At 43.6% G+C, this 25,605-nt stretch overlaps 1 protein-coding gene across 2 annotated transcripts in view; it reads right to left on the bottom strand.

Moving 5' to 3' along the window:
• Nucleotides 1-25,605, bottom strand: part of PNLDC1 (PARN like ribonuclease domain containing exonuclease 1) — a 258,698-nt gene that overhangs the window by 5,581 nt on the left and 227,512 nt on the right. The window lies entirely within an intron of this gene.

The following is a 25,605-nucleotide window of genomic DNA, read 5'->3' as shown; positions in this document are numbered from 1 at the left end:
AGCAAATGCTTGAGGCAGAAGACTAAGCCCCGGCCCTCAAAAACAAGTGCCGGTGCTCAGCACCGGAAACAACAAGCACAAATTAAGCACTGGTCAAGACGTGTTAGTGCACACATTGCGGCGGAGCACTGGCTCCAAGGCAGGCCAGGGAAAGTTACGCCGGCTCCCTGATAGGGAAAAGAGGAGAGCACGGCAGTCAAATGGATGAACACCCAGAAGGAAGCTTTCGCTTTTATGCGTGCCCCTCTTGTCAACCGAAAGCCCTGATCCATACTGGGATGCCAGGCCCAACTTCATCATCTAGCAAAGCTGAGCGTCGGCTCGCGTAATTCTTGTGGATACAACTGTAAAAACACCAGAAGAGACTTCAAAGAGCTCAGTGTGGATTTGTAATATATGGCATGCCCTCCTCATACATGTGTGACATAGTTCAGTGATGGAAGAGGGGCAGCAAACTAGACAGGGGAATGTTCCATCAGCGGCCAGTGGGGGTGTCGGTGATCACCACTGCAGCCCCTCTTCCGCCGGTGAGCTGACCTGGGCTGACCTCTCCCCGGGCACTGCTGGCATTCCTGAGCACTGGCAGAGGAAGCCTGGAGCTCGCCCGCACCAAATACACCAGGGTGACTCAAGCAGCGGCCGCTGAGAGGCCTGCAGTGCAGCTCAGACAGCGTAAAGCAGCCCGAAGGCAGGGGTTAGGCACCCCAGGGGAGAGACTCTACTCCTGCCCCAAGCGTAGGCAGACTACAACTACTCCAAATTACAGGAAAGACGTGCAGATTCCCTCTTCACCCCCTCTATCACTGACTTAGCTTCACCATAAACAACTCTTTAAAAGTAGCCTCGCACACTACGTGTTGGCGGTCAAGCTAAGGTAACATGGGGTTCTTAAGGGTGCTGTCACCGTACGGTATGATTCATTCCTGGTGCGTTTCTCAAGCGCATCTACACGTTCTGGCGGTGGCAAGAGTCTGAGCTCCCCTCTTGCTGATTATGATCACTCATGCTGGCGATATCACAGTCCAAAGGAAGCAAGAGGCAATTGAACAGTAGCGTGCAGTTTCAGGTCAAATTGTTAAACAGGCCCTACTTGCTTTGAATAAAACAGCCAAAGCAGGTCCACCCCATATAGTGACGATGATGGGTGAGATAATAAGGGGATAAAAAACTTCTGTTACTGAACAGCTTTTGTAATTGTATTTATATAGCGCTTACTCCCCTGACTTGTCGATAAAGCGCTTTAAGGAACCAAAGGATGGTGTTTAGTCAAGTGGTTATTTTTTTGTTATTGCAATTAGTCATATCGTCTTAAGAAAAACAAGGGAAGCAAGGACAACAACTCACGACCATAGGTTAGTTACAAAACAAAAAAGAGAGCGAGGGCGACCTGGCTTTGGGAATGCCCCCTGTTATTTTATGTTTGCAGGGGGGGGAGGGAGAAAGGTGTGAGGAGACCTGCTAGAAGACTTGATCCAGGAAGCGTCGCTGCTCTGAAACACACACTGACAGTGTAAGACGAGCAGTTAAAAACTGAAAAAAGGTCCCCTACCAAATAGATAAACAGGACAAAGTGTAATTATACAGTAGTTGGTCCCTGCTCTGAAAGAGAAAAAGGAGGGACAAAGAAGCAGAAGCTGCTTTGAACACCCACTATCGCGTGCTATTCTCTTAGCTATTTGCATTTCTTAGATGAAGCAGGCACTCTCAGAAGTAAGCTCTAGGTGACATGTGGCCTGAACAGATCATCCATGCAGCCACTCGTGACTGCCACAGATAGAACTGTTGTGGTGCAATTATTGGACATGCTAGGAAAGAACGTGTGGATGCCACTTTGTAACAGATGCTAATCACCTAAAAGTGTTAAGTTTATAAGACCCCATTCCTATGAAACAAAAGAAAACATTGAACTTGTAAAAAAAATAAAAAATAAAAAAAACACTTTTTTAAGGCAGTCAAGAGAAATGTTGCTCTAAATTGTGAAACAAATCATACAGACATTTCTAATTGATAGGATCATTGTTATGCTTGTTAAGGTGGGTATCTTGCATGTTTATTCTCAACAGCTATTATTCCTGAGAGCGGCCAAGTAAATGACTTTACCGCTCCATGCTGCTTGAAAGCTGAAAACGGACTTGTGAATTGTCAATAGTGAAAGTCTGGGTGAAACATTTATTCACATTTCCCGCAATTTCCACATTTTAGTGAGCCATTAGACATTTGTGTAATTCATTTTTGAAAGGTAACATACACAAGGAGTTAGGTTCAGAGAGGGGCTTCCATAATTAGGATTTGTAAAAGTGAAGGTTTTTTTTATTTTTAAACTGATTTATATTCGGTTGGGTTCCTATAACATTTTTGACAAAGGAACCAACTCAAGAACTTACTTTGAAGAATAGATGTTGGTATTTTGACAGCTTTTTACTTTGGCTGTTGGGTCTTGTTTTACTTGGAACAAACAGAGTTTGACCTTGTCTCATGGCAATTTTTATGGGCAGTGTTGCAATGGAAAGGCTTTGGCAATAAGTCTGTTAAATCCATCAGAGCGTTATATCAGACCGCAGGGGCAAGCCTTAGGATCATTGGGGAGGAATCGGACAGTATGGCTATCACAAGGGGTACCAGGCAGGGATGCCCGTGCTCCCCTCTTTCATTTGCTTTATATATAGACCCTTTTTCCATGATGTTAGAGGAATGTGCCAATATTACGCCAGCAGCAGTCTATCAGGTTGAGTATAAGACCTGCGTATATGCGGATGATATAGCCATCCTGACAGCAAATCATTCAATGGCGCTTTCTGAGACTGAGCTTTGGCACCTCTTTTTGCAACATATTTGGGCTATAAATTGAATAAATCGAAGATGCAAATATTGTGCACTGAGGGTGTCACTCTTCTAGATCCTCGAGTAGTATTAGAAGCAACAAATCTTGGTATCAAACTCACAATGGCTGTAGATAGGATTGTTGAGTTAAACAAGGCACCAATCCTGGAATTATTAAGCACGAGTTCGAAAGAATAGACCATTTACATATGACTATCCTGGGAAGGAGTAGTGTGTTAAGAATGAATGTATTGCCGAAGGTGATATATATCTTTAGAACAATCCGTTGGAAATTAAAAAGTGTTGGTTGTCCAGCTTGGAAAATATCTCTGTTAGGTTTTCGTGGGAGTATCATAGACCCAGGCGAGCATGCAAGTGGATGACTCTTCTGCGCCTTTGTTGGAGGAGTGGGGCGGGGGGGAATATCTCAGTCCCAAGCTTTAAACTATATTATTGGGCTTGAATCCTGCAACATAGGGAGATTCTGCAGTTTAATACCTCTAGTAGGGTTAGCCCTGTTGAGTCTCCTATTATCTATAAGATTACTTTGGGGAACCAAACTGTGACGTATTTTGGCAGGAATTTAGAACCTAGCTATTACAGGAAAACAAGGTTTTAAAAACTGTTAAAGCAGCTTTTAATATTTGTTCTCAGGTTAAATGACTGTTGGGCATTCCAAAGTTAAATCTGTATACACCTATGACAGCTGACTCTCTACTCCCACCAATATTTTGAGACTATATATCTACTAAGTGGGATCGGAAAGGACTTAGGGCCATATGTACGAACACATTTTCCCATTGACACAGAATGGGAAAAACCCTTTGCTACATCTGGCCCCTAGTTCCTTGGGTGTTTTCTACGCTAATGCGCCGTTCTGTCCATTTTCAGAACTACAAGAGCAGTTGTCTAAGTTTTAGCAGTTGCAGGATTTTTTACATAAACATATAAAGGACCCGAAGTCAGTCACTAAGATTTTTGTAATGAAAGCAATTAAATAGAAAACCAAGATTGGCACAATTTATCATTTGTTTTTGCAGACGCTCCCAAACAACCTCGAGATATAAAATACTAGGTGGGAAGCCCTGCTAGGGATGGAGGGTCTTTATCTGCAGGAGTCACTCGATCTATGGAACAGGGTTTTTCGGTCAGCAAATCTAAAGAGTCAGCATTTCATGTCAACCTTTAATCTTTATTACCTGCAAGCTAAGGCTGCAAAATGGGGCGGCCACTGGGTGGATACATTTCAGAAAGTGAGCATTTTCATGCTTATACCATTTCTGTGACTCTGCCTGCTTGTGGATTCCATGTCTGGGTCAGTTTGACAGTTGCGCTGGTTGCCCCTCACACTAGACACTGACACAAAAGGAGCTCGGCTGTAGTCTGCATTTCCTGATGAGCCATCTGTGCTAGGAGGGGAGTAGTAGTCACTCACACCTGAAAGGGCTGTGCCTGCCCTCACACAATGCAGTCTCCAACCCCCTGGTGAGTGTCTGGGGCCTGGCCTGGGCAAGGCAGGATTTCACATTCAAGAGAGACTTTGCTTTGAAGTAGGCCTACTTCAAAGGAGAAATTGGGTATAAGTAGGGCACCCAAAACCACAGACTTTAGAACACTTCTGGAAACCAAGAGGAACCTCTGCCTGGAGAAGAGCTGAAGTGCTGAGGAAGAAGAGCTGCCCTGCCTGTGACTGTGCTTTGTGGAGCTATCCTGCAGTTGCTGCTTCTGCCAGAGTAAGAGGGCAAAGACTGGACTTTGTGTGCCTTCCATCTTGAGAAGAAATCTCCAAGGGCTTGATTTAGAGCTTGCCTCCTGTTTGAAGTCTCAGGGACAGTCTCTGCCAGCACCTGGAGTCTCTGGAGAGACTCCTACTCTTCTTGTGGTGCCCATTCAGTTCCTGGGACCCTGAAAGGAGAAGCTGGCAGCCTAAGAGGAAGAAATCCACGCACAGAACGCCATGTGGGGAAAAGATAAACTACATAAAGATTATTTTTGCTTTTTAATTGATAACTTTACTTGTGTATTGTGGATTTTTGTCGTTTTGGTCTTGTTTTGTTTAGATAAATATTTCCTAGTTTTCTAAACCTGTGTTGTGTCATTTTGTAGTGTTTTCATTAAGTTCCTGTGTGTGTTGGTACAAATACTTTACACCTAGCACTCTGAAGTTAAGCCTACTGCTCTGCCAAGCTACCAAGGGGGTAAGCAGGGGTTAGCTGAGGGTGATTCTATTTTACCCTGACCAGAGTGAGGGTCCTTGCTTGAACAAGGAGGTAACCTGACTGTCAACCAAAGACCCCATTTCTAACAAATATGAACTCTTTGTGATCCACATATGATGAATTAAATTTCTCTGTTTCTCCGGATAAATTATGTGATGCATGTTTTTTATGCTTTAATCTGGTGCAATATTTTTATACTTTCAAATAAAAAATAAAAAAAAGTTATTTTACTTTTGGCCAAAATCATGTTTCAAGCAACAAATGCTCTTTAGTTTCAGAATTACCTTAAGGGCGTGCTATTTTTAAGTTTATCTGAATGCCAGGTGAACACATACACAACTGCATTGTCAACTGTAAGCTTTTCCTATACTTCAGCTATGAAGCGCTATAGCCAAAGATCACAGCGTTAAAAATATTGTATGGTTTTTTAAAAAATTTTTTATTAAATGTACAATGATAACTATAATTCAGCCTAGCAAAGGACTTACAGTGGTACAGTCCTTTTTGTATATGTATAACCAGAATAATTTTTCAAAATCGTACTATGTAAAAATTGCTTTAGATTTGAAAATAACAATGACACCAAAAAATGGTGGTACTGTGGCCTTTACCAGTGCAAGCTTTGTTGATATGTCAAACGGTTTATCAGCTGTTTATTTTTGGTTAGTATTCTATATTTTCACTGAATTCATGTGTTTTTAATTGCACAACACAAAGATGCCTTTAGCTTTCTTGATACATCATTAATTTGCATATGGCTCGGTCTACACTGAGGTGGCATGGTAAACAAAAGAAGGATGGGTTGGGATGCGAACCAAGCGACTGACAGTGGTTAGACAAACTGCAAGCATTCTTCCCATCACCTTCTGTGTTTGAAGTACCGCCCTAAATTGAAAGGGTATCCCTAGACGTGGATCCTGGGATCACTAGAACAAAGATAGACCAGGTAGAGAAATCCTTATCAGGGCGAAACCTGTCCTAGGCTGCTTATGTTCCATTTCTTTGAGGACCTGTCATGGCAGTTTGGGCTAAACTGTTCCCATAAGGTAGCACGTTCAAGGGTGATTTTCATTTAGCTCAGCCAAAATGAGGTGGCATAGTGTGCAATGGAATGATGAGTTGGAATACTACTCTGAGCAACTGGCAGTGATTAGATGAATTGCAAGCATTTCTCCCATCGCCTTTTGTGTTTCTGATGTAGGGAGACAACTTCCCTGGAACTAATAAAATAAAGGAATGCAGGAATTATAATTAATAATAGAGGTAGGATTGAGGCTTTTATGAATAGCAAACAAAGCATGTTTGTGATGAACAAGCTCATGCATTGATTATATGCGTAGTACCTAAATAAACACAGAAATGAAGATTGTGAAAATCGCTAGTCCAGAACGCTTCAATGGCAGTCATTTTAAGTACAACAAGAGCAATACTGGCACATCTTTCAGCTCCAAGCAATCCAGATTATGGTCTTTATAAAGACAGCATCATTAGCTACTTAGGCTTTTCCTACTTTAATGATGAGCTTCTTTTTAGGTCTGGCGTTAGACAAGACCTTTTGATTTTACTAACATTTTATGTATACCTATTTAAAGGTGATTTCAGCCAGCCATCTCCATCTTTTGGTCTGTTGTTATGTCATTCAAATTTCACTTCTGCCCACTACAGTATACAGCATTGGGCAGTGAGTCAGCCTACTTCAATCACCGGCTAACTTCACTTTTAGCGGCATATTTATACTTTGTTTGCGCTGTATTTGCGTCTTTTTTTTTTTTTTACGCAAATGGGGTGCAAACAACTCCATATTTATATTTTGACGCTAGAGACGTCAAGCGGCAAAATATTGGAGTACGCCATTTTTTGGATGCGTGAATCCACCTAGCGTCAATGAGATGCAAGGTAAGCGCTCCCATCCAAAAAGTGACACTATCCCCCTAGCACCATATTTATCCCCCTGGTGCTAAAATGACGCACAGGTGGGAGGCGGACCCAAATAAAGGCGCTAAACTTGCTTAACGCCAATATTTAACTCTTTGTCAGACCATGCGTTAGGGGACCTGTGGACCCATTTCCATGGCTAAACGCCATGGAATGGGCCCACAGGTACCCACCCCAAGACACAGGAACACCCCCACCAACACCAGAAGGACACCAGAGGATGGGGGACCCCAACCCAGGTAAGAAGGGGAAGTATTGGTAAGTATTTGTAAAAACATTTTTAAGTGCCATAGGGAGCCCTGACATGGGGCCCCTCCATGGCACTGGGTGCAATGGCCATGCCCAGGGGACACTGGTCCCCTGTGCTGGCCATTAGGGTGGTGGGCATGACTCTTATAAAACAGGAGTCATGTGGTATGGAAGGTTATGCTTCAGGAAATGAAGCTAGGCTGATCTGGTTAGAGTAATTTTTTTTACTCTAACCAGCCCAACGTAATTTTTTGACACTCAACCTTCATCTTCTCTAACCCCACTCCCACCCGGCTAGCGTCTTTCTTTCCAACGTTAGCCTAAGCTTAGCGATGGCTTGCAGCATTACATAAATTTGGCGCCCGGCTGCCGGTTTGGAATGACGCAAGCCAGCTGTAAATATTTTGATGCAAAACCGCGTTAGCACAGTTTTGCACCAAAAAGTATAAATATGCCCCTTAGTGACAGCATTTTGCTCTTTCACAAGTATCATATCTGCAAGGCAGTTTTGTCAGTGACAGTGTTTTGTTTTACTTTATTACATTAATGTTGTGGTTGTGTTTAGAGCCTGATGTGATAGCAGGATGTTTACTACCAGCTCTGGTTTTTGATGTGAGCACAGATCACATTCCAGTTTAAGTTACTATCTCCTGCTAATGCGGTTATAAATTCCTTTCAGAGTGGCCTTTCTTTATCTGACTGCTGCTGTTTCACAACATACCATATTAAGTTCATTTCAAACTGTCACTTATAAAGTTGTCATGCTGGTGTGTATTTTAAGTGAGCACTACAGTAAACCAATTCAATCTGTATGTCCTTCATGTATGGCTTTCTAGTTTGTTTTCAGTTCTCTTGTATGCTGTGAGTGATTATATAGGCATCTAACTATTATATTACTAATTGAGGCTGTCCAAATGATTCCAGTTTCCTGTCCTAGGTGTCTGTCTACTTATCCATTTAAGCATTCTTCTATCTATCCTCCCATCGTTCTCCCAACTCTGTGCACCTGTCAATCAATATACCAGTCTGCCTGCCTTTCTGTTAAGCTACCTGTCTGGCTACCTATCAGCCTATCTATCTGTCAATTTACCTATCTCTCTATTTTTTCAACCACATTTACCAAGCGTTCAGTGCACTCTTTCTATGGATTATCTGTATATTTACCTATTCAATCCTTTCTATCTTTTCAACCCTAAGTATCTACTTATCTATCTATTCAGGCAACCCTTTCTATCTATGCCACTCCAGTCATTTAGCTATCTATGCATGGAACTTTATCTTTGTATAAAATCCCCTCTATCTATACTACCCTATCCAATGTGCCTTTCTAGCCTCTTTATTGCTCTATCTTTTCAACCCTATTTGTAATAAAGATTTACAAAAATGCGTTGGGACAAGCAAGAGGCTGGGAGCCAACAGGGGCTTTCAGCCAGACTTCATCCATTAGTCTGTTTTTGTGTGTCATTCATATTTTCTTCCAACCACTCAGGCATACATCACGGGGCAAAGGTCGGCATACTGGTCTGTGGGAACCACATCCTTGGCCACAAAAAGGTGTGGAATCTTGCTGGCTGTGGTGGCTGGGAGGGTATTGATGCAGTCTGAAACCCCTTCCATGGCCACAGACAGGGCAAATGGCTGAATGGGGTGGTGAGGGGCCATAGAGAGGCAGAAGGACCTGGCTGTAGCCCTGGAGTCCTTAAAGTGCTCAAGCACTGTGTCCACCTTTTCTTCAAAGAGACAGGGGCCATTAAAGAACATGTCCATAAACGATGCTTAGACATCCCTGGAAAAGCCAGTAGTCCTCAGCCAAGCGCAGCACCAAAGGGCCATCGACGAAGCACGTTGGTCATTTCTAGACCACAGGGAATAACAAACTTTGTTGCATCTCTTCCGTCGGTAATCCAAGATTATTGGCAGCACTTGTGCAACCGAGTCCCAGATCTTGTGGGAGTAACAACCAAAGAGGAGTGTGGTATTCACCAACCACAGTTCTATGCCGGCTGAAGAGAACATTCTCTTGCCAAAGGTATCCAGCCTTTTGGATACCCTATCCAGTGGAGTGGAATGTTTGGACCAGGTCCTGAGAATGACGTCAGTGAGGGCTTCTTTAAAGGGGAGAAAAGGTTCAAAGAGGGAAGTCCTTGGTTGAAGAACCTATGTCAAGCCATTGGTTTGACTGCCACTGAGGGAAGCTGAAGATTCAGGACCTGAATCATTCTACCCATCACCACGGCGAAAGAGGCTCCCATCCTCCACAGCCACAGAAGGAGGAAAGACCAAGCCAGTGTCAGGTGAGGTGTCTGACCCACTGGCACCCGCCAAATCTTCATACCAGGTTTCCTTGGCAACATCCAATGGGTGCCAATATTCATCAGGATCACCATACCCCTCCCATTCATCCCCTGCACTAGGCCTGCCAGAGACAAAAGGACCTGGCTCTGACCTTGAAGGTATGGCTCCGGACAATGCTGGAACTGGCGTTATGCTGTGTGAGTCGACGACAATGAGAAGGGTGTCGGCAGAGGAGCAAGTGCTGAGGGAGGTCTCATTGTCGCTGGCAGTGCCGCTCCGGATCCTACATCCGGCCCAAGGGGCTTAACTAGCGCAGAGGGCGTACCTACCAGCTGGAATGCAGTAGGGGGCACACCTCCCGAACCCATGGGGCCTAAAAGTGCCCCAGAGGGATCGGGCTGCCCCAGAATGAGGTGCATGACCTCAAAGAACTCTCAAGCTGGGCAACGGTTGCTCAGGCTCCAGGAAAATCAAAGAAGAGCAGAGCCAACCCAGGTTGCGGCACTGTAGACTTCCCTGTCAGGTTGGCTAATAAGGGGACCATATAGAGACTTTGAGAAAGATCCATATCCTCTGAGACAAAGGAAAACATCTCACTGTGAATCTAGGGGTGTCAGATATATACATTTCACAATCAATATGTCTGGCCTAATTCATTTATCGTAATAGACAGATCAGACCTATGGCATCAGAAATATCTCTTCCTAATGAACCATTATGCCGCTCTGCTATTGCTTGTCACCATAACTGAGGGCTCCTATGCTGAGTTCATGCTTTTCCAGAAGGCACCCATCAGAAATTTGGCAGAGTAAAATATTATCTCTCTTAAGTGAGCCTAACAAGGATCGTGACAGTACGAATCTTCTATGCCCACAGCTTGTCAGAGGGGGTTCATAGCACCAAAACCCTTAACTACAATGATAGTCCGTAAGATTACAAGTAATAAAATACCTATCTGTAGGCTTTAATACAGGACAATAACAATCTACCTTTAAATGCCTATTGAATTTAAAATATGCTTGCCACAAATACGTTAGGACCACTGCTTTTATCATAACTTTTCATTATAAACAATCAGACCTATAACACCTTTATTAACCCCTTCGCTGCCAGGCCTTTTCCCCCTCAGGTGCCAGTTCGCGCTTAGGCTCTCATAACGTTTTGTCCACATAAGCTAACCATGCCAAATTTGCGTCCGTTTTTTCCCCAACATCATAGAGGTTCTAGAAGTACCCAGAGTTTGTGGGTTCCCCTGAAGGAGACCAAGAACTTAGCCAAAATACAATGAACACTTAATTTTTTTAAAAACAAAAATGGGGAAAAAAGGGCTGCAGAAGAAGGCTTGTGGTTTTTCCACTGAAAATGGCATCAACAAAGCGTTTGTAGTGCGAAAATCACCATCTTCCCAGCTTTCAGGAAGAGACACACTTGAATCGGAAAAACACATTTTTCAACACAATTTTGGCATTTTACTGGGACATACCCCATTTTTACTATTTTTTGTGCTTTTAGCCTCCTTCCAGTTAGTGACATAAAAGGGAGTGAAACCAATGCTGGATCCCGGTAAGCTAAATATTTCTGAAAAGTAGACAAAATTCTGAATTCAGCAAGTAGTCATTTGTGTAGACCCTACAAGGTTTTCCTACAGAAAATAACAGCTGAAATAAAAAAATATTGAAATTGAGATGAAGAAAAAAATAGCCATTTTTCTCCACGTTTACTCTGTAACTTTTTCCTGCGATGTCAGATTTAAGAAAGCAGTATACTGTTACGTCTGCTGGAATCTTCTGGTTGCGTGGATATATAGGGCTTGTAGGTTCGTCAAGTACCCTAGGTACCCAGAGCCAATAAATGAGCTGCACCTTGCAATGGGTTTTCATTGTATACCGGGTATACAGCAATGCATTTGCTGAAATATAAAGAGTGAGAAATAGGTATCAAGGAAACCTTTGTATTTCCAAAATGGGCACAAGATAAGGTGTTGAGAAACAGTGGTTATTTGTACATCTCTGAATTCCGGGGTACCCATACTAGCATGTGAATTACAGGGCATTTCTCAAATAGACACTTGGTTTGCTATTCTGTGTTCCTACAAGTCTCCCAATAAAAATGGTACCTCATTTGCGTGGGTATGCCTAATGCTCACAGCAGGAAACGCAACGTGGACACATCACATTTTCCCAAAGAAAACAAGAGCTGTTTTTTTGCAAAGTGCCTAGCTGTGGATTTTGGCCTCTCTAGCTCAGCTGGCACACCTATGGAAACCTACCAAACCTGGCATTTTGGAAAACTAGACACCTACGGGAATCCAAGATGGGGTGACTCTGTTACCCAGAATCCTTTGCAAACCTCAAAATTTGGCCAAAAATACACTTTTTCCTCACATTTCGGTGACAGAAAGTTCTGGAATCTGAGAGGAGCCACAAATTTCCTTCTACTCTGCTTTCCCCCAAGTCTCCCGATAAAAATGGTACCTCACTTGTGTGGGTAGGCCTAGTGCCCACAAAAGAAAATGCCCCAAAACACCATCTTGACACATCAAAATGATCAAATACAAAACTACCTGTTTTTGCGGGGCATCCGCGTTTTTGGTCCTGGGCTCAGAAGACGTATAGGGAAACCTACCAAACCCAAGCATTTCTGAAACTAGACACCCCAGGGAGTCCAGGGAGGTTTGACGTGCCTGGATCCCCCAGTGTTTTCTAACCTAGAATCCTCAGCAAAGCTCAAATTTAGCAAAAAAAAAAAAAAATCTCACTTTTCCCACATTTATGTGTGGGATCACCGCACCGGGACAAATTTCCAATCATCCAACGCTTCCCTCAGTCTCCCAGTAAAAAGGATACCGCACTTGTGTAGGTGAGCCAAGTGCCTGTGACAGGGAAGAGCCAAAAACATTTCAAAATTGAGGGGGAACCAAAGCGGATCCAAAAGGGCACTTTGAAAAAAATATATTTTTAGGCTGACAAGTGGGGCAGAATTTGTATTGGTATAGATGTGACAATGCTGGGTGGTAGGAAATTTGAGGGTTCCTGCAGAGTCCGGAAGGTTCCATCCCAAAAATGTGGGAAAAATGTGTGATTTCCAGCAAAATTTGAGGTTTTCAGGGCATTTTTGGTAAGAAAATTGTGCAGGGTGCATGTGAAGCACCCTCCCTGGTCTCACCCAGATGTTTAGTTTTCAGATGGGTCTATGTCTTTTGGATTTTTCTACATGGCAGCGTCCCAAAGTCAGGAAAGTGCAGCCCTCACCATCCCAAGTGGGCCGTTTTTAGCATTAGCCAAGCTCGCATGGCCCAAATGAAAAACCAACCCCAAAATAATCAAATATCCTCTTGCTTGCCGTGGGATAACATGTTTTAGTGTGCAGGAGAGAGCTGAAAGACTGTTACCCCCTTCAGTTGGGGTGGGGGCATAACCATGCCCATACTGCTTGGTAGCCACCAGTCAACTATTTTGTTTTTTAAATTCCCTGGCATCTAGATGCTTTCTGAGTGGATAGGGGGTAACTGCCCCATCTGCCCACCGGTGGGCTGAACTACTTTGTCCCCATTTATTCGGGGTGGGGTAGGGCCATACCCCCACCCTCTTTTTTTTTTTTATAACAATTCTTCCCTGTTGTCTGGTTGGGTTTCTGCGCCCCGGGGGGCAGATGAGCCTTACAAAAATAGGCTGATTTGCCCCAGGGAGGGCAGAAATGGCCTAAAATAAATTTGCCCCTCAGGGGAGCGACCCTTGCCTAAGGGGTCGCTCCCCTTGTGTGAAATTAGCGCAAAACAAATTCCCTCGTGTCTAGTGGTTTCTGCCGTCCTTGGGGGCAGATCAGCCTAAGAAAAATAGGCCGACCCTGCCCCCGAGGTAAGCAGAAATTGCCTCAAATAAATTTGCCCCCCAGGGGAATGACCCTTGCCTAAGGGGTCGCTCCCCAGCTGTAAAAAAAATAAAAAAAATCCCTGGTGCCTAGTGGTTTATGCCCCCCTTTGGGGGCAGATCAGCCTAATTAAAATAGGGGGGCAGAAATGGCCCCAGGGGAGCGACCCTTGCCTAAGGGGTCATTCCCATTGCATGAAACTGACCTAAACAAAAAAATCCCTGGTGTCTAGTGGTTTCTGCCCCCCTTGGGGGCAGATTGGCCTCAAGAAAATAGGCTGATCTGCCCCCAGGGCGGGCAGAAAAGGCCTAGTAAAATTATTGCCCACTGGGGAGTGATCCTTGCCTAAGGGGTCGCTCTCCATTTGAAACAAAAAAAAATCAATTCCTGGTGTCTAGGGCCTTCTTTCCCCCCTGGGGACAGATTGGCCTAATCAATATAGGCCGATCTGCCCCTGGGGGGCGGGGGGTGGGGACACAAAAGGTCTAATAATTAAATGTCCCCCAGAGGTGCAACCCTTGCCCAGCGCGAAGGGAGGTGACCTCTGATGAGGTCAGTACACGATTGCGTGGTGTCGTCATCAGATGTTACTAGGGGAGGTATTGGGGGGGGTTGGGGGTAGAAGGGGAAGCGATTCCCCTTCCATCCCCGTCAAGGGTTGGGTGGGAGTCCCATGGGGGGAGCACTAACGCTCACCCTGTGGGCCGGGTGCAGGATGAGCTGGTCTCGTCCCCAGCACACAGGAACTATGTGCGAGGACGAGGCCACCGGGCCCCAGGCACCGTAGGGGTTAATGGCTTGTCACCAAAACCATCTGACTTACTTTATTAATCATAAACCTCCCCACAAGGAAACCATCAGGTATATCGTAATAAAATTACAAATATGTACAAACACATTATAAAATCCTTACCATAGTGAAACTTGGTCTATCCCTGTGGTGTGTTCGGGTGGGTCACCAACATAAAAACCCTTATCTACTATAGTAATATGCGAGATCCCATTTAATCAAATACCATTCTACAGCCTGTAGTATACTGTGAGAAAAAAACTGTTAGAGACTTACTAGCATCTTTTTCACAAGAAGTAGGCCAGGCCTACTGTGTTTGTAATAACGTTTCATGACAAACAGACCAGACCTACTGCACACAAATCAAGTCTACGTTGCTACCACCAGCACACAAATCAAGCTTACAGCTGTAATCTTCGTAACTAACTCGGCTTACTGCACTGACCATATGCTTGTCTATAGGGCAACCACGAGGCACACAATCAAAAAATGACAAAGGTATACAAAATGCCAGTCGGCTAAGCAAAGCCCTATCTCTCCTAACAAGTCTTAAATTAAAAAAGATTTTCACAGTACAAACCTTCTATATCAATGGTTAATTACAAGTGTTAATCCACATCAAAACCCTTGTTTACTACGGTAATCTGTCAAATTAAATGAAACAAAATACCTATCTATGAGCTTTACATATAGTAATAACAATCCACAATTAAATGCCTACTGATTTAGTGTACGCTTTTCACCATATGTACGCCCGGCCTAGTCCCTTCATAATAGCGTTTTAAAATTAACAGTTCAGGCCTATAGACATCATTGAGACTTGCCACCATAACCAACTCAGTGCTGTTCTATCGAGTATAAGCTTTGACACAAACCAAAAAAATGTAATGCAAGCTGTCTTTTAGTAAAAACATACAAATTTGACCCTTTCAAATACTGTACTCAGGAGAACCAAGAGGTGGGTGTAGTCTAAGTCCCAATCTTAGTAGTAACTTTAAAATCTTTTTTTGTTGATTACATAAGGTCAAGCAACAGATGTAAAATCCATGTACATTAGTGTAACCATGGCATCCCGTACTGCTCTAAAACACAAACCGTCTATAGGTTTAAATTCCTTACCTCTATAGGACAAGGACTTAGTTAATATGCTATGTATGAACAAGGTAGGTATGGTTTACTGCAGACTTGCACATTGTTCTGTTTCATAGGGGAAAAGTTATTTCTTGTAAACAAATCAATTCCTTTCTCAGGATGCAAGGGTCATTGGAAAAAAAAACACTTTTTGTAATTAGAACGTCACACTCAAGCATCAATACCATGTAGCCATGTGGCAAAGCACATCCCACTGTATTTAGCATTTATGGACCTCTCCATGGCATTCAATTGTGTGAATTGAGCCAGACTCTGGCAAATCCTACTGCAATTGGGAATGGAAGAGTCATTAGTGCACTTACGGGTGTCTATGCATGTTAACACTAGGGCCAGACTGAGGTTTGGTTCAAATGGGGAACTTTCCAAGGAATTTCAAACTGAGCACAGGTTGCGACATGGTTGCGTCTTGGCGTCTCTGTTGTGCAGTCTCTATATCAACAAACTTGGCACAATCTAGCATCATGCTCTCTGGATGTTACTATGATTTGTGGCTCCTCACTCTCAGTTGTTATATGCAGAAGATGCAGTGCTATTAGCCCGTATGCCTAGAGCTCTGCGATTAATGGACCATTCATTTGGGGAATTTATGGGCTCCCTGGATTTTTTTAACCAACTTCCCAATTCATTTGTTATTATTTAAGAGCATATCCGTGTTAAGTATACCGGTAGGTTCAAGCTGCTTACTTAGCGTTAACATCTTTTCGTATCTGGGGGTGATTTTCCGTCCTACCGCTTCATGGTCACCCAATATAGTTGACCAAAGGATAAAGCTATCCAAGGCTGTTGGTTAAATTTTTAGTTTACCATCTTCCCTAGGTGGCCGAGCATTTGTTCCCATGTTGCAAATCTATTCTTCCAAATGTGTTCCGGTTGCTACATATGGGGCAGAAGTTTGGGGCATTAGTGATCCTTCACCCATGCAGGTCAAGGAAGCTCCGATCTGTCCCCCTTTCCACCTCTCATTTTGTCTGTCACAGCGAGCTGGGGCTTAGTTACTAGGTCGATCGGACTCAAATTTGCCCCCCGTTGTAATGTCTTTCCATTTGAAAAAATAAAGAGGCACTCCTAACGAGAAACATAATTAAAGACTGCTTAGCATGTGACAAAGGTTTAAGCATTCCATGGCTGGGATTCGTCAAAAAACAAAACTTCGGGCAGGAAGCAAGTTCAAAATTTATTGTTACCTCATGCCCAAGGTAATTGGATGAATTTTAAAAACATCTCTCCAGCTACTTGGAAACATCCTCAGTAATTACTTACGAGCAGGAGAGGGTGGTGGGAATGTTCTTTAATGTTTTGTTTTCAGGCCGATGCGCTCAAATATTTAGTATGTTTCCCACTAGGTTTTCAGAATAATCTGGATTTACTTGTTTGTCCCTGTGATAACCTCTCTAAACAGACAATGGTCCATTTTATTTTCTTCTGTGTTTTTGTTATCATAAATAGAAATAAATGTTTTTAATCCCTTGTATTAAATCCAGAGAACTGACACACTGTATGCAATCAGTACTATTTTTTTTTTAAGCAGCTCAATGATGATGAAACATGCTTCTATGTGAGCTCTTTTTCACGGGCAGCCGCAGGTTCAAGAACCTCAACGCACATTGATGAAGCCTTTGTTCTGTTCTTTTCATTTTTATACTTAAGTGATTATTGAATTGCGTACTGTAGGATTACCATTTGATGCATCATGCATTTTAAAAAGGTCGCAGATTTTTATGTCTGTTTGAATCGTTTTTATGTACACTGTACATTGATGATCTCACACGAATAATAGAGTTTATATCTTGGGTGTTATTAAGTATTTATCTGTTCTTTTGTGGCTGCATGACTGCCGAATAAGATCGTTTTGACTTTGACTTGACTAATACCATGTATGTTTAAAAATATGTATTGCCATAACCTGCTACTTGGTACATGCAATGGGATCATAAGAAAGATGAAGCCCATTATCAGCGTTACTAAAAATGTAAACATGACAAACATTTTTATTCAGAACTATGTTTCCTAACTCCTTCACCCAATTTCTAGTACTGATCTGAGAGCACAAAGTAAACTAACTGTGCCTAATTAGAGTACTGGGACTGGCACCCACATACCTGGAACACAGAGTGTCTCTGTGTTATCAGACATTCGGATGTCCTGGGACCAGAAGTGAGCAAAACTCACTGTCTCTCCTGCTTAATGTGTGCACAAGCCGACCCCGAGTTGTTGATATCTAGGGCCAGGGCATCTTGGTTAAACTAACGTCTCCTATTATGAAGATAATCAAATAAAATGTGCCTCCGTGTCATAAATTGTTCAGACAGCTTGTTTGATGCCGACCATGGAAAGTAACAGTCAAGCTAATGGTAAGTGTATTTAACAAGCATTTGCAATGCAACGTTTCTCGCATTTGCTCGAGTTAGAGCTATTAACGTTGTAAACTCCTAACTGGACTTTTCTTGACACACAATAACAGTACACATAAACACAAAGCAGTTTTAAATGTGTTCTAGACCTGCGTTAATGATCCATGCCTAATAATTAAAATAAACAACAGGAAAGTAATATTAGAAATGAATGAAGACTATTTTGTTTGCAGTCCTATTAAGTATCCAGGACTTTGTAGACTCTTAGAACCAGTTGGAATGGGCGATAGTTTTCTCTTGGAAAGGTGACAACCTTTCTCATGTCTCATTAGAAAGTTACAAAAAAAACGAATGACTCGTTAGATAGTAAAAAAAACAACTCATGTCTCATTACAAATAAAAAAAAACTCCTGTACATTTCAAAAATACATTTTGCCCTTAGATTACGACATAAAACAAGCCAGACAGTATTCTCAAATTGATGCATGTACAGAGCGATGTGTGAGGCAAATACAGTATGGTTTTACATAAAACGTTCAAATAACATAGTATTCACCACCTCTCACAAAAGAACTATGTGTAAGTTTCTTGTTCAGGCACACCACACTTTCAACCCCGTTATCAACCCTGGGAAACCGAACGGATGCACAAACCAGGGACTTGCTTCGGGACAGGCAGGCATGGGGTAGGGAGCATTGTGAAGAATACACTGTGCCCACATCAGACATTGCTTAACGTGTTCTGGTCAGGGCCACTCGCTGTTTGCACAGAATGTACAGTGCTTTGAAGGAGTGAAATGTTGCCTAATGCGCTACAGGAAGCAATAAAAAGGAACACGTCTCTCATTGCAGACACTGCTCCATTTAGCACGCAGTGGGCGTGGGCGCGAGCCATGGCCAGCTGGGATGTAGCGCCTACATATGCAGCGAGAAGTTACCATTTCAAGATGGCCAAAGTGTTAACTGTGACAGGCGTACCTGATTGCTGCTGACCTAATAAGGATGAAAGGCTGCATGAGCCCCCCTGTTTTTCAAGCCCGTGTCCCACAGATGACGTAAATGCAAGCGCTCCAATACAGTGGATGTTTAAAGGCTCCTTGCTCACTAGACATTAGGGATGCTCAAAGATATTACATGTTTCCCGAAAGAGCCCCCATGTTAAATGCGCCTCTACATTGAAGCGTGGCAGCCGTGAATCGGGTGCCACAGTAAGTAGGAAGTGCTCACCTCTCGCTGGCCGAACACAGAAAACAACCAGATTTTTCTTTCCACATTGAAATAAAAAAACAGCGCGATCGCGCTGCTACAGTTCACTTGTAATGAAACCTATCGGCAAAAGTGCAATTAACTATGTAACATCGTCGATATTATGCAAAGCGCTCGACTTCTGCCAAGCGAGATCGCGCTGCGAACAAAAGATAAAAAGTAGTCCATAAACCTGACGGGAAACAGCGAGCCTCGCATGTTTTCAGTACTTGGTCACTGCGCTCGAGGAGGGCTAACCACTGGAAAAGGCATGACGTATGCACGCCTTCCACTAATGAAAGCAAGCAGATTTTAACAGCCAAGCCCATGAACCAATGAAAGACAACTGACGTGACCTGAACGGGCTCCGAGCCCTTTTCTGACTCCTAAAGTGTCTCGCTAGCGAAACGCATACGACGCAAGCTCGACCCTAAAAATGGACTCTGGGATAAGAATTTATATCACTTCTGTGCTTCTGTATTGTTTTGCATTTCAAATCATCAGCAGTGTTTAGGCCAGGGTCCCCGGCTTCCAGTAATGATTTGGGGGGGTGGGGGATCCCCGGATTCCAATAATGATTTAGAGGGGGTCCCTGGGATCCATTAATGAAAAAGTAGGGGTCCACAGAAGTCAAAAGTTTGGGAACCACTGGACTAATTTGGGAATGGTAGGTTTTGGGTGGGGGTGATCCAGTAAAGAGGGGTGGGGGGAGCAAAAATCTAAATCCCCATTTATTTTTTGTAGACCTCTTTAAGAAGTGCTACCACAAAAACTGCTGAACAGAATTATACCAAATTTGGCATGAAGCGAGATCTTGGTCTGCAGATTGAGCTTTTTCTGATTTGGTGTAAATCTGCTCAGTCATTTTCTGGAAATTATGGTTTAAAAATGTTTGTATATCTGGATGGTTGGGCCCACAAGAGGCTCATTATAGTCTTGTGGGAGCGCCGATTTAAAAATAGAGCATTCTGATTGGCCCAGGGAGCTTTTTCCCCCCTTGAGCAATCTTGCTCCCACAAGATTCAGACTCCCCCAGGAGCGAGCGCTCTGACCAGCTGCCAGCAACTTGAGAAAAATGTTACCAGTAGTCATTACAGGACTCGGAGACTTAGTCCCCTGTCCTGAAGTTTTTTAAAAACAGCTGAAAAGATACAAGGGTTTACGGTAGGGATACCCTCCTCCCAGGCCCCTTGGGGAAAGGGGAGATGCAGAGGACCCCTGCTCATGTCCAATTTTTTTTAAATAAATAATGAATTGGCGGTTTTTGCCATAATCAGGTGGCATTCCCGCAGGATTACGCCTCCCCCCCCAAAAAAGGCTGCCACCAGTTTTATATATATGTGGAGGGGGCATCAGTAGAGCTCTGCTCCCAGTCTATTTAGGGCCCCATGACCCCACCACACATGGCAAGCATATTTAAGGGAAGGGGGGGAGTGCAACCCCCTCCCTGAGCCGTTTTCAGCCCAGAGGCCACCATCCTGGGTGGCCTTGTAGATTTAAGGGAAGGGAGGCGTGCGGACCTCCTCCTGAGCCATTATCAGCCCCAGGGAACACCATCTCCTGGGGCCCAAGGACTGTCCTAAGGGGAGGGGGTCATGAGGCCCTCCTCCCAGAGACTTATTCAGCCCCAGGGGATCCCATGCCCTTGAGCACAAAGCATTTCTTAATTGAAGAGGGGTGCATAGCCCTTAGCGCAAGTAATATTCCGGCACAGGGACCTCATCCCCCGGGAACACAATGCATTTAGCGAGGGCTGAGGACGCTGCATGGCCCCCATCCCTGAGCTTTAAGAAGGCTCCAAGGATCCCATCCCTCAGGGCTGGTAATTAAAAGGGAGAGGGCCGCGCTACACCCCACCCGCTTGTAGAGCCCTTATTGGCCCCAGGGACCCTATCCCCCAGAGCCGGCTCAGTTTCTGTGCCCGGGGAGCCAATCCTGGGACACAGCAGATTCCTGCCATCACCTGCCCAGGTAGGAATACCCATCTAGCAGTTTCAAATCTCCAGTCTAACGGGAGCAAACACAAAGTCTGCTTGCAGCAAGCAGGAGTTTTAAAAATGCTCCCACTGGCTGGGAGTACATATGTCCCATTTCCCTGACCACACCAATGGGGGCAGGTAAACCGAATTAGATATTGCTCCTGTCAGCGGGAGCATAAGTAGCTGTTCCCTCTGGGCAGGAGCAATGCTGTGCCCCACGCCATGCAGGGAGCCAGGTGGGGCCTTGGGGCTCACTTGGGCTCCCAACATGTGCTTAATGGGCACAGGAGCACCCTCCTATTTAAAATGGAGGGACCAGGGGATAGGGTCCCCAGGGCCAAAATAAGCTTGGGGTAGGAGGGGCTGTACACCCTCTTTTCCTGTTTATTTTTATTTGGCCCCAGGGAATGGGGTCCCTGGGTGCTTTTAAGACTTGGGGAGGGAGGCCACACAGCTCCCCTCCCCTTTTTATTGGAAATTGCCCCCAAGGGAATGGGTCCCTAGGGCCAATTGGGAGTTGAGGAAGGGGGCTACATCCCCCCTCCCCTTAATATATATGTTTTGGCCCCAGGGGATGGGGTTCCCTGGGCCTGAATGTCTACCCTGCACTGCACACTGTGAGGTGGGCAGCCTGCTGGGGGTTTAGCCACAGGGCGAGGTGGCAGGCCAAGACATGGCCAATCCCCTGCTGCGCATAGGCTGTTCAGAGTGTGGGGTTGGTTGCCTGCGGGGGGAGGTGGGAATTGGCTGAGTCTGGGTGGGTTGGCCGCAGGGCCACAGGGTAGCCAACCCCCTACTGTGCACGGCCAAAAGCTGTTCAAAGTGTGGGTTAGGCTGCCTGTGATAGGTTTGCCGCAGTGCCTGTCCACAGGCCAATGCCCCGTGGTCTACACCCCGCCACGTATTGCTGAAGGCTGTGCACGGCGAGGGGTTGGCCTTGTGTATGGTAATACAATTTTTACTTTACATTTTGAAAATAATTGAAATTCACTGAAAAAAGCAAAGGTTAAAGTAACATCATATTCACGTATGATAAAAAGTTCTGGTTTTGTTAAAAAAAAAAAAAAAAAAACTCAGAAATTCACTGAAAAAAACAAAAGTTAAAAGTTAAAGTCATGTTATAGTTAGGCGAATATGCCAGTGACAACACTAACGTTTGAACTAAAAAAAACTGCTAACTATAACTTGCACCACCCAATGTACAGCTAAGGACTTGTCATACAGCATGTCATGAGTGATGTAATATGTGATCATTTGTGACATTACTGATAACATCTCAAAGGACATCATTGATGACCACTGATGACATCATTCAAACTTCTTTTATACACATCAACTTATAAATTAGTATGTCATTAGAGGCCTGAAATTAGATACAAAATAGCTCAGAATAATATGGAACATTAATGCCCTGACAGATACAACTCCGTTAGGTGTAGCAAGCATGTGTTATGTGCAATACTGACCCTAAACAATACACTACATGGGTAGCCTACTTCACAATAACAATCAACTACAGATCTGTTCAGACTGAGCCAATACTAAACGTCTGTTCCAAACTGAAATTACCTACTACGGACATCTTTTATCCGTATCAAACCCCTGATAGTCATTGAACTTACACTGAAAAATGAAATTGATCTGAGTGGACAAGTGATTATTGTATACAGTGTTTACCCTGAAATCCGTCCTCCAGAGCGCAATAAGGGAATCCCTGGTTGCTTTATCTTCACAAGTCTATCGCCACCCTTCAAATTGACCAGTTTATATTGGACAGTCTGCGCATCAAACCAATATTGAAAAAAACAAAAGTACTGTCCGAGACTAGTGGCAGGGAGAAACTATGCAAATCCAAGCGGTTGGCAGCGGTGGGGCAATCGTATGTTAATTTCCAACCAGACGGCCTCAGACTCCACCTCAGTTGCGCCCTTCGGAAACCCTGTCTGAAAGAAATCATGTTTGTAAAGCTAATGGGCCTACAAACAAGAGAAGTAAACCTCAAGTGGCAGTCCCTTACTAAAACCTCCAACTGTAGACTTTGTGGTCAGAAGAATGAACCTTTGAATCACCTATTAAGTTGTTGCCCAGCACTCCTGAACTCTGGTTGTAAATTACTAAAACCACTCTTTCCTGCACTTGGAAAAAGAACATGCAAAAAGGCCAGAAGACTGGTATTTAGCCTCATGGAGCCAATGGAACTGGCGAAATTTGGCAAACTCATCAGCCACATGCAACATCCCTGACAGAGTTGTCCAATGGGTGATTTAGCCCAGGAACTGGCCAATAACAGGTCTGAACCCACGCCCCCCCCACCCCAGCACTAGGGGTTTTACCCCTTGAAGAATATTCTACAATGAGATCTGCAAGCATCAGACCTCCCCAGTTTGTACTAGCCTGGGATAGTAATCCTTGTTCTGTGGTCCGTATTGTATTCACCCTCCATCCTCCCTTTACCCAAAGTATTTTTTTATCAGACTCATTTACCTAGGTTCCCTATCCCACCCTTCCCCTAATGGGGCTCAATAATGCTATTTAAAAAAAAAAACTAAATTGAATCATAGCATTAACGTTCTTATGAACTTTGTATTTTATTGGTCTGTACTTTTCATGTTCTTGAAATGGTAAAGATTTTAATTAAGCATACAATAAAATTTACTCTAAGGAGAGAGTTTACATAAGAAATACACCAGAGCATTGAAAAGTATCTACTAAGAACAATGTAAGCTCTATGCAAGCACCACTCATAAAAAAAAGAAAAAACACTATTCACTCAAAATAGCAAAAGTCTGAACGTTCTAAAGATTATACTACCTGCAGCATTCATACTGTTGTGATAACTGTACATATAGCCTATCTTCTGAAGCAAAAGAAGCACATGTACTTAGGTTAGCGCATGATGCACAGTCTTCAGTTATGTAAAAACTGTTATGCTGAGACGATTCTGTCTAACAACTCAAGGCTGCTTACAGTTGCAAACTTTTTCTACAGAGCCTAAAACTTGTGTTGAACATAATGGACACAAGTTGTCAACTGTCACACAGGGTTACTCTTCAATGCAAACATTTATAAGGTGTTCAATACCTCTACACACCTATGATGCATTAGGAGTACATGCCCTTTGTAAACACATCCATTAGATGGACCCAGCCTGTACAAAATTAGGTAGACAAGTAACGTGGTAGTTACCCGCCACTATGTTAACTATAAAACAAGTTACCCGCCACTATGTTAACTATAAAACAAGTTACCCGCCACTATGTTAACTATAAAACAAACTAGCGCACTTGTCTGATGATGTTATTTGGTGTAAATCAGTTTAGGACACATTTAAGGGCAAATAAATTTGTTTATCTCTGGCTGCAAACGTTTCGCCAAAATGTGTGAATTTTAGCCAATATGCACGTGAAAAGAAGTGTTGCAATTGGCTAACTGCAACCTGACTAGAAAGTTGCGACTGCCATTTTATTTCATGAGACTCGGCCCATGGGGTGAATATTCAAATTGAAAGTGGCATAAGGGGTCATGCTGATATAGGTGTGTTTTGGCGGCAAATTACAGGTTTAATATAATTTTGAGTCACAGCGTGCAATATTCGTGAAAATGTGCACATTTTCGCGAATTATTGACAAAATTTTCACGACTATGGTCAAATTTGAAAGAAAACACAGACTCATTCATACACTAATTCATTTACTCAGAGGCTCAGTCACCCACTCAGACTCACCCACACCCGCTCATACATCCACTGAGAGACACGCCCTGTGGCCAACCCAACGTGGTTAGGTGGTTGTAAGGGCTTGGCTGCAAGGCCGGGCCTTGTGACAAACCCCTGCCACACGTAGCTGATGCCCCCCAGTGTAAAATTGCAATGGATCCACAGATCTCAAACATAACCATGGGTGCATGCTCGCAGGGGGTCCAATGTTCATGAACAAGGCTCATGTGTGGCGTGGGGTTGGGTGTAACTACAACTGATTAATTTCTATGGTTGTGTGTGGGTAATTGTGGCCCTAACTATAGCGTCCCTGTAACCTGTGAATTGTCGGTGAACATATATATCTATACACACGAGACACAAAAATGGGGAGGTTCCTTCAATGAACTTCAGATATCTTCAATGAACTTCAGATAAACAGTGTATCTAGTTTCTTGAGAACCCGATATTCTCTTTTTCACTCAAAGATAACTGCAATATCAGAGTCTGAGGTAGTGGCTACTGTAGCGCAAGAACGGAATCGATTATAACCTGCAAGTTTCTGATCAGAAAAAAACACCCTGTGAAGTTTTGTACCTTGAGGATCTCTGGAAATTAAGATAGGCTCTTTACTAGAAAAGCACAAATGCTTTAGATCCCCAGAAGAGATGCTTACAAAGGTGAAGGTCTGCAGTATCACCCAGTAACCATTACAATCTAAGGTTTTTTAGCACGTTTATAACAAACTATAAAAGTTTCCAGGTAACACACTATAACTGCTTCAGCACTGAAAAGGAGAATACATTTGGTAGGCGGCATGAAGAAACACAAGTGTGCAGGATGTGAAAATAAAGTGGTTTGTTGCATTTCGACAATGAGCGCTTCATGCTGTACAACAAGAATATTTGAGTGGTGCACGAGAGGAAAACTGCTAAAATAATTTCATAGGTACTCGCGAAGATAATTCCTCTGTTGGGATGTATGTTAATTCCCATAATGCATCTGGT

This window comes from Pleurodeles waltl, chromosome 4_1 (genome assembly GCF_031143425.1).
Source record: "Pleurodeles waltl isolate 20211129_DDA chromosome 4_1, aPleWal1.hap1.20221129, whole genome shotgun sequence".
Lineage (NCBI taxonomy): Eukaryota > Metazoa > Chordata > Amphibia > Caudata > Salamandridae > Pleurodeles > Pleurodeles waltl.
Note: the sequence above shows the minus strand (reverse complement) of the source record. Positions and strands in the feature narration are given on the sequence as shown.